The sequence below is a fragment of the Apaloderma vittatum genome, unplaced genomic scaffold (genome assembly GCF_000703405.1).
Source record: "Apaloderma vittatum isolate BGI_N311 unplaced genomic scaffold, ASM70340v1 scaffold23478, whole genome shotgun sequence".
NCBI lineage: Eukaryota > Metazoa > Chordata > Aves > Trogoniformes > Trogonidae > Apaloderma > Apaloderma vittatum.
Window position 1 is genome coordinate 33,118 of NW_009729380.1, and position 9,909 is coordinate 43,026.

Consider the following 9,909-nt stretch of genomic DNA (forward strand, 5'->3'; position numbering starts at 1 on the left):
CTTTTATCAGCGGTTCCCCACCCCTGATAAGGAGCCTGGGCTTTCTCAGACAGAGGTTTCTCAAACTACGCCAAACATGAGCTTAATTATTCGCATGATTCGGGGCCAATGCAAGGCCAGGGGCAGCAGGAACATGACCACACAGAGCCGAGCATCTCTGACACCGAATTATGCTGACCGAGAGTTTGAAGACACTCTTTAGTAAGAGACAAGTAAGTATACCTTGTCTCAAAACAAAAATAAAAACAAAAACCTGAACATTCATCATGACTAATAGCACCACCCGAACAGTGCTGCCCTGTTTTTCCAGCCTTCCCACAATAACTGTGCTGTTTATTCTCTCTAGTTTGCAGGTTATCCTTGTTTTGAATTAGACGGTTGCCTTTTTCTTTCCTTCATTAAAAAAAAAAAAAGTAATTTATCTGGATTTCACTGTTTCCTTGTGTCTCCTCAACCTGTACTGGCTTCTCACAACTGATACCAGAGTTAATTTGCTCTTCACATCTCCTGCTTTTGCCTTTCTGTCTTTTCTCCTGCACCAACACGTGCCTGAGAGCTGCAATGGTATGTGCAACACACACGACAAGGATGCTGTAAGCAGGGCTACAGGAGGAATCCTACATGAAGCACGTCCCTGGCAAGCAATGGTATTTGTTCATACTGTGTAATGCTTCGGAAATAGCATCAGCCACATCTGCATGAGCAAAGCCTTTGAAATTAAAAGAAATAAAAACAGGTTCTTAGATACATATCTGCCTCCAGCAGAGAGTGCGCTATTCTTTACTTTGCTTTAAAGCTTTAAAGAGGTGATAGCCAGCGAGGCAGGGCTGGTTTTTTCACTGTAAGCCAACAGAGCCGCAGGACTTCTACAAGCTTTGGATCATCTCAAATATTTGTTCAGCAATTCTAGCCTGCAAGTCACCCGCACTTGAACTGCTTGTGTATGCATAACAGCTAGTTTACAGGCTCATCAATCACATTTCCCCAGGTTATAGTGCAATCTTGGCTTTTGACCCCATTGCTGGAGCATCCTCTTTTCCCTTGTATTACTCTTTGGTATTTTCACAACATAGCTTTGGCAGCTATAAAACTTTCCACTTGTAGTCATCAATTTGCTGAACATCTTGTAGCTTGTGAAATATATATTTACATATCCTAAAGTAAATTCCCAAGTTGAAATTAGACATTTGGCTTAACCTGAAACACTATTACTAATGCAGTTTCATCAGGACAACCTCTGAGGTTTTACTAGCGTCTTTCAGATACATTCATTCTCTGTCTATAACATTGTTCTTCTGCCTTCTATATCCCACACAAAAAGAAATTACTCTATTCCCAAAGTGAACCTCTGGCCAAACAGCAAACTAGCATGCAAAGAAGTATCAGGGAAACAGCTGGGGAAAGAATCAAATGAAGTTAAGGAAACACTGATGATAGGCTGAAGAAACAATCTTTCCTGTGAATCATTCTGGTTTGTACTAAAATAGCAAAGTAGATCCAGCTAAGAGAGAATATAAGTAAAAGGTGAACGCAGTTATTAAAAAAAAAACCAAAAACCACAAACTTGAGAATATCAGTACAGAGCGTCTTGTAAGTAGTGAGTGAGTTAAATCTCTGAAAATCCTAAGCAAAAGGCTGTTTCCTTTGGCACTAACTCCTTCATGGTCAAAGCATTTCTCAAAGAAACTTTCTATCTATACCTTTACAGTAAATAACTCACATTTTACTCCTCCCTGTTAGACTACTTCACTGCTTTGGGGGTTGCCCTTCCACAGGGGATGGCATAATTTAACTGCAAAGTGATTTTTCACGTCTGCATCTACACACGGATAACTTAAATGCGGCTTTGTTTCTACAACACACATTGCATGCAGTCTCTGCAGGTAAAGACCTCCAGATTGCACCAGCTCTGTGTGTAGGTCAAGGTACTTCACAGCCAGGGGTTTAACAGCAGGGACTGCAGAGCATTATCCAAAGTACCTTCCACTCAGCTCTGAACGCATCCGCCTTTGATCACAAGTGTATCTGCAATTAGTGCCTCATCTTAACATCTCAATAAGCAGTTCAAGCATTCAGAAACAAACATCAGTGGGTCTAACAGCTACTTTAATTCATTTTATAAATAAGCAATTGAGAATTTTGCTCCAAGTGGCTGCTCGTGTAGCCCATTCCGTAAACGGCGTTCTCTGCAGAGTAAGGCACAATGCGATACGAATGCAGCTCTTCATAATAGAGCGACTGGGAACAGCACTCCTGCACCATAAACTTCAGCCGTTTTCGTGCATCAGAGTAAGCAGTCCTATAACACGGAGCCTCCTTAAAGTATTCATAGCTCTCCCTCTCTGTCTCTAGGTGAATCTTCCTCAACAGATTGTTAATTAATACAGACCTACGGAGATAGGCTTCAGGGTCATCCAGGAATCGGAGTTTCTGGAGAGAAAGTTTTAGAATACAAGTCCGGTCCTCAGGTAGTATCAGGTGCTGGGGAGTAAAGAGCAAGCAAACGGGTCGTTAGCATCAAGGAAAAAAACAGGGGAGGATGGGGTCTGGAAGGAGAGCTACTCACTTTTGGACAATACTCATGGTAATCTTGATGTAAATGTTCTTCTTCTGCATATTTTCTCTTAAAGTAGGCTACTTTCGACGTCGTTAATGTCTTTGGTAAGCCCCGATCAGATCAGTTCTGCACAAAACAAGAAGAAAAAGAGACTCGGTAATACTTGCTGCCACGATGGCTGTCATGTCACGGTGCAGGGTCGTAGGGAAAAGAGGGATCCAGAAGTGGGACCCAAACGGGATGAAACTCAGCCTTGACGCACTGGAGGAAGAATTGAGACGCTGGCAAATGTGAAGGCATTTGTGAGCTGCCACCCTGAGCCCCGCTTCAGACAACCACAGCACTGGACACATGCAGCCACTGCCAGGCAGAGTCTCCAAGTCCTACACCCGAGCTGGGTACCCCTGGCCAGCCACAGCCTCACAGAGCCGGGAGAGAGAGATGTCCAAGATGGGAAGGTTTCTACGCAATGCAGGAGTGACCAGGATGAGGCCACCCGTCTGCAGAGCATGAGCCCCTGCACCACGCTGGGGTGCGTGTGGGATAAGGGATAAGTTTTAATTTCCACACGTTGCTCACAGAGCTCCCTGGCTTCCCTGCAAAACCAATACGGAGTGTTTTCACTAGATGGTAGTGTCGTCCCAGAGAAGCTGGAGAGCCCCAGCTTGGCGGGAGGGTGATGGAACTGGTTTGGTCTCCGGGTCACTTCAGTGATTCTGGGCACAGAAGATGGAGCTTCAGCCTTTCGGCTAAGAGAAGGGGCTGTTGGGCTTCTGTCCTGTGGAGCCCCGTGGAGGTCTGCTTCCCCAGAGCAGAGCCCTGCAGAGGGCCAGGGCTCTCTGCACACCTGTGGCCAGGCCTGGCTGGCTACTCCAAGCTCAGTCACCTCTGTGAAAAGGGGACGTGGCGCTAATTGAGCATCTTAATGAGATTTGAAACGTTGATGGTACTCAGTCTGGTAAACACTGGGTCCCTATGAGAACCAGGACTGGGGTTTGCTTTGCTATTTACTAGACAATACCAGGAGGCACATGCATTTGCAGGTGGTATCATCACCTCCCAAACCCTCTCTTTTGTAAGAAACTTCTGTTTGCTTTTAAATGCACCATTTAAAAAAAATAAAATATTTTTTTAAAAAATAAAATCATTGTGCCGACATTTAAAGGAAATTCAGGAAAGAAAGTATCTGGAGGCACTTTTTAGAACAACTCAAAGTCAGGTCCTGTGGGATATGTTTTCTTCCCCAAATTAAGGTTGTCTTTGAGGGGCATCTGAAACTTAGGTTTTCTGAGGAAATAAAAGATTTCTGCCACAGCAGAAAAACCAAAAGGTATTGCATAGCCAAAATAGAGACCTCATATCACTGGAAGGATCCTTCCATGGGCCATGGGAGACTCACTGAGTCTTACCTGCAGGTGGCAGTGAACAGATACCCACACAACTACTTCAGGGAGTGGTAGCATCTCTCCTCCATTGGCAGGAAGGAGTAACGTGCTCTCTCTTCCTTCCTCTACATCAAAAACTTACAAGAAGGGGCTGACAAAGAAATCCCCACATAAGAGAGTCTTACTGAATTTCAAGTCCGTGAGGACAGAGATTTCCCAGAAAGGATGTTACAAATCTGGGCAGAAAACCCTTTACTGGTGGGGATTAACACCTTGTTTGGAGCCAAGACGCCTAGCCCTGCTCTGGGACCTGACCTGACGTGGATTGCACAGAAGAGCAGCATTTTCCCAGGAGATGGACCACCGGTCTTGCAGTGGGACAATGCCACGTTTTAGTCACCCTGGACCATTGCACACAGCAGAGATGCCCCCTACACTGACCTCAGCTGTCAAGGGCAAGGGTATGGCTGTGACCTTCAAGCCTCTGCTAGCACCAAGTCACTGAAAACACTGGTTTAAATTCATATGCAGCAACATTCATGCTTGCAGGTTATGTTCTAAGATTTGAATTATACCATAGCCTGGACATCATGGACAATTAACTACTTTGGTTCTCCCTGCTGAAAACGCCACTGCTGTGTTATCTGAGCACAATCACAAATGCATTTATTCTCCCGGCACTGTGAGGTGGGAGAATGTTAGTTTTCCTCACCCTAAGGAAGATAAAGGTACAGAAAGATGAAGTTGACATTCCTGCAGCCGCCCAGGATGTCAGGGTGGGGAAAGTCCCAAATTCAGTGCACAGGTTGATGAGCCAACCATGTGCCCATCCCTCCTCTTCAAATCAAGCCTCTAAATGCTAAAACTCACTCCCTAATGGTTTTCAGCGTAAAGGCTGGAAGCACAGACCCAGTACTGCCTGTGTGCAGCGCAAGCACAAAATCAGCCCAAGTGTGGGGGCAAGACAGACAACCACAGCATGCAGAGCATCATAGCTCAGTCCTTCAGCTCCCTCCAGCCTTGTGGAAATCCCTCTTTGGCTACTCCTGGCCACGAGAATCCCTCTCCCTGCCCCAGAGATGGAGGGTGACAGTGGGACATTCAGCATCCCCTGGGCATGGGTGGTCGTGGAGACACGAGCAAACAGCAGGGAGTCAGACAAGGAGCTGCTGGAGCACCAGGACCCTGGTCCTGTGATAGAGGGAGGGAGGAGACCTGTGGTTTAGAACATGCAGTGGGCTGAGGGCTGACGCTGGCTGGCAGAAGCAGGTGGAAACATTTGCAGTTTGCAGAGGAACATACACAACCATCACGGCAGTGAGTTCATCAGGCATCCAACTAGCATCACCATTCTGAGGTTACATTCAGCACTAGCCTGGGACATATCCCTTGGGTGCAGTGTTGCTGGCTCTTTTTAAAATTCCTAAAGACCTCACAACATCAGACAAAGCAGCACAGTTATAAAAACCTCCGTAACTTGCTTTACTAGCAAGGAAGGGAAACAACCAGCAAATGAACACCAAGAGCACCCCTGGGCTGTAAGGTTGGTTTTAAATGTGTTCCCACTTGTAAGTGGAAGGCTATGCTCTAAGAGCAAATTAGCCACAAGCTGCTTGACACCATGCTAGCTGTTAGCAAATTCCAGCAATTCAAAATCTGTAGGACCCAGGGCACCCTTTCCCCAGCCCAGCAGCTCCCAGGGGTTGTCACAGGAGGCTCAACTTCTACCTGCACTCTCCAGGAGGGAAGCAGGGCTGCCTGCACGCCTGCAGTGACATGATGAGAAGGTGAAACAAAGACATGCGAGTCCCATTACACGGCTGCTCCACAGAACCTCGAGGTCTGCTCTTGCGCTCAGTGAGCTGCCATTCCACCACTACCCATCCCATAGCCACCGTCATCTCTCCTGGCTGCTGGAGAGGTCCACATATTTTTCTGCAAGTGCAGGGGAACAAGAGCATGACCAGTGTCCTTGCACTGTACCTCAACACCAGCACTGATGCTAAAGCCTACCAGGGGCACCTCTCTCTATAGGAAGCTTGTAAGGACCAAGCCTTTAACACTTGGCTTGAAAGAGCAGACTGGCTCTGTGCGTGCCTAAGGACTGCTTGGCCAGGGTTACAGGCATACAAGGCTGTAGTAATGCCGCAGTGAATCAGACCCTTAGTGTTTTGTTTAAATATAAACATATTGAATCAGTGCTTTTTGTGTAGAAGGCTATTCCTGCGAGCCAAGTGTTTCGACAGTTACAGCAAGGTGGTATGAGTCACTGCCTCTGCCTCAGTCAAGCTCAGAGACAGATACATCTTAATCACATTACATTTTTTTTCAGCGCTACACCACAAGTCAAGGCACAGGGCCAAATCTCCCCATGGGGACTAACCAGCGTAGCGCCGAGTCCTGAGCACAAGGTTTGTCCTTCCAGCCCGGATGAACCTCAGAAATGCTCATTCAGCATCCCACCAGCATTCAGCTGCAAGCCCTCCGTTAGTCACCAAGGACTCGGCAAAATTTGCGACAGTGGGCAGCGCTGCTGGAGCTGGGGAGCCACAGGGCAAGTGCCGCCTGCTCACGCTGACCAGTGTTTACACCCTGCCGGTGTGTGCCTGCTCTGAATGCACGGCACATCGGAGCATGGCGGCTGTAGTTGCCATTAGCGGTAATGGAAGTTTGAAACAAATCCCACACGCGGCAGTGAAGGAATAGACGCCTCTGTCTCAAGCCCGGATCTCTGAAAGGCAGCTTCGCGAGGGCTTTAATTGTACTTTCATTAAAAGTGAAATGCGGCTGTTCCTACTTATTTCCCCAGGAATAATTACAGTGCTCCATGGTGTGGTACCCACAGAGTTATTAGGCATGTTTGGACAGAAGGTTATCTTATCTAAATTGGATTGGAAAAAGATTTATAACACGGCAACTTCACAGTTGAACTGCAAATTGCAAGAAATTCTCTTCATCCGGCCCCTGTGCTTCCACATCACCCCAGTGACAGGAGCACCTCTTCGGCACGAATTAGCACCGGGCGATTTCCACGGAGCTGTAAGCTTGCCCAGACAGGAGGTGAGATAGGGTTTAACAGCCAGGGAACAACAACAAAATAAAAACCCAAACCACAGAGCTTGTGCTTTTCCATCTCAGGCAATGCAGAGGGATCTGCAAGCCCAGGGTCTGCAGAGCAGCTCTGTCCCAGAGCTCCTCCATGAGACCTTGAGGGCATTCCCACACCTGCCTGTGCCTCCACCTCTCCTACCTATCTTCGGGAAGAAAATTCATTCCTGCCTGCTCGGTGCTGCAGTGAAAGGGGTTGTACGAGCTGGTACAGAGGCTCTCTGGCCAAGGCAGAGCTGTCGATGCCGGTCACGGAAGGGGGTGAGTCAAATGTGCGGGCGCGCTGCAGGGTTTCCTCTCGCAGCGTAAAGGAGGATAATCAATATGCAAGCTAAAGCTAGCAGAGACGGAAACCATTTCTGAGCCTCTCCTGCATGCACAAATAGAAAACCTGAGGCTCCTGAGCGCACAGAAATTGGCATTTATTACCAGCAGGAGACGTGACTTTGACATGGCAGGAAATATCATCCTGTCCTTGCAACTGCTGGCAAACTGCAGCGATAAATTCCCCTGTCTCTAACCTTAGCAGCACTCGCAATTAGGGAGTGCTCAGCTGAAACCTTCCTCTGATTTCACATGCAATGCTGCTGCATTTACCCTCTTCAGGGACAGGAAAAGCAGCTGGTCCCACCGTGGGATTCCCAGTTCATAATGCAAAGTACCAGACCACAAGCAGATGAACATGTGGATAAGAAACACATGCCAGCCCCAGGATTTCACACTGACTGTCAATTGATTACAGTCCTTCCAGAGTACCGAGTCTTATTCCTCAGTCAGGCAGAGAAAACCCCCTTTAACTGACCCGTGGAAAGATGAAGACCCTCAGTCATGCTGTCATCTCCCGGCTGGAGCTGCTGGCTTTGCACTTTAAAACTGCCTTTCTTTTAGTTTGCTAATTGCTTTGCAGGTCTCCCTAATTGCCTGTTCTCTCTGGGCACATGTGTGTGCAAGGCACAAGCATCTGAATAGCTCTCATGAGTGCATGAAGGCACGAGACTTATTGACTGAGTAACTATTCCTGTGTCGCTCCTCATAGTCGCGCTGCTTTTATCAGAAGAATAAAATCATATTTTCAGCTTCACTGCCTTTTCAACACTAATCCAAGTAATTTCCCTCACTCTGAAGGCAAGCCTGACCAGCTTAAATCTGCAGACTGGTTACCTGAGGATGCGGAGTCAATCTGCAAAGGGTCTTTCTGGGATAATCTCAGCAGTTCTGGTAAGATTTCCTCCTCGCACGGGCTCAGCGAGCATTTCTGGCAGCACAGCACTGCTGAACGGTTACCTGCCATGGTGGAGCAAGGAGAAAAATGTATAGTTCAGGTGGAAAAGTCAGGACACACAGGGCAAGTAGCTGGACAGCAAGAGATGAAAGTGCTATTTCAGCATCCCATGGGGCTTAATAACAGGAAAAATAAGAGTTCTGATGTCACATTCAATTCTCCAACTTCAAAGTCCACTTCCTGGACTCCCTTTCAAACATCAGGAAAGTAAAATAAAACATTAAGAAAAATCATTTCAGTCGCTCTGTGGTATAGCTGTAATCCTCTAGGAGCAAATGCTGCAAAAATCCAGCTTGCTCTTCTGAATACCCAAAAGTTTCCTGAGCTAGAACATGATTACTGCCCTAAACACCACCTCTTAAAATGGCACATTATTTTCTCCACTAATTCTTGTCTGCCTCGGAGGAAAGCCACTGTTAAAACCACACCATTATTTTGAGTAGTAGCACTAATTTCCTATCGCACAGGCACATACACACCCACACTGCCTACAGAGTAATAGAGGTCTGGGGAAAGTCAAATTACCATTTTTATTCAACAGAATTATTGCAGTATGCATGTTTCAGTGTTTGCCTTACATAGGATACGGTCTCTAGGCTGCAAGTAGATGCAGCAGCATCTGGCTGATGCCTTGCCTTCTGGGGGGAGTATTTGGCACACTGTAGTAAATTTCCCGCCGAGGGAAAAACAATCACACATACACACGTGCATACCTAAACTCTGCACTTTCACATGTGTGTGCAGAGACACTCACACTTTTTATGTACACGAATGAAAATAAGCAGGTCTAAATCCCGCAAGAGAGAAAGAAAAAGAGAGCACATATGTGTGCGTATTTGTGTCTCGCAGCTATAAGACATCTATATTTAGATAGTTGTCTCATCCCGGAGGGTGATACTTCACGAACAGGCAATGAAAGACTAGCTACAGTTACTTTTCAGAGTTCAGCTTTGACCGTAAAAAGATAGCTCTGGTTAAAACGACCTTTCACAGAGCGGGACAGAGTCCGGCAGAGCAGCAGGCACCTCAGCCTGCAGCCCGTAGCCCTGCATCCCTCTCAGCTTTTTGCCCTCTTCCACCACGCAGCAAAGCCGAGAGCTCACCAACAAACACAAAACTTACTCCGCACCAGCAGCCACCTGCTAAACCTGCTAAAGCTGTTTGCACAGATCCCCCCCAGGCCGGCTCGCCGCCACGGACAACCCCACGGTTCGTTGTCCCTGGCCCCCGTCAGCTAAACAGCACCCACCCAGCTAGTCCCCGGTAGGGCTGCTCCCTGTCCTTCCCTCGCTGCCCGAAGCGGCTCGCTGCTCCTGGAGGAGGTGGCGGTGGTGGAGGTGGCCGTGGAGGTGGTGGCAGCTCCTGCGGGTCCCTGCAGCCACTGAGGAGCGCATCACCTCCCGGCCGCAGCCCGCGGAGGTGGGTGCCCAGATGTTCCCGGCTCGGATTGGTCCAGCGGGAGCAGATGTTGCCCCGTTGCTAGGAGCGTTGCTAGGAGATGGTGACGCTCTCTCCATCACTGGCGCGACTCGAGGCTGCGGGGAGGGAGGGAGGGGAGGAGGCATGGAGAGAGGGGG

General features: G+C 47.9%; 1 long non-coding RNA gene across 1 annotated transcript; it reads right to left on the reverse strand.

The window, feature by feature from the left end:
* Positions 1-2,089: 2,089 nt before the first annotated feature.
* LOC104277705 lies at positions 2,090-8,337 on the reverse strand. The gene is made up of 3 exons (XR_717849.1): positions 8,212-8,337; positions 2,567-2,683; positions 2,090-2,481 (listed from the first exon to the last, which is right to left on the reverse strand). It is a non-coding gene; the product is annotated as an uncharacterized LOC104277705 (long non-coding RNA).
* Positions 8,338-9,909: the final 1,572 nt, after the last annotated feature.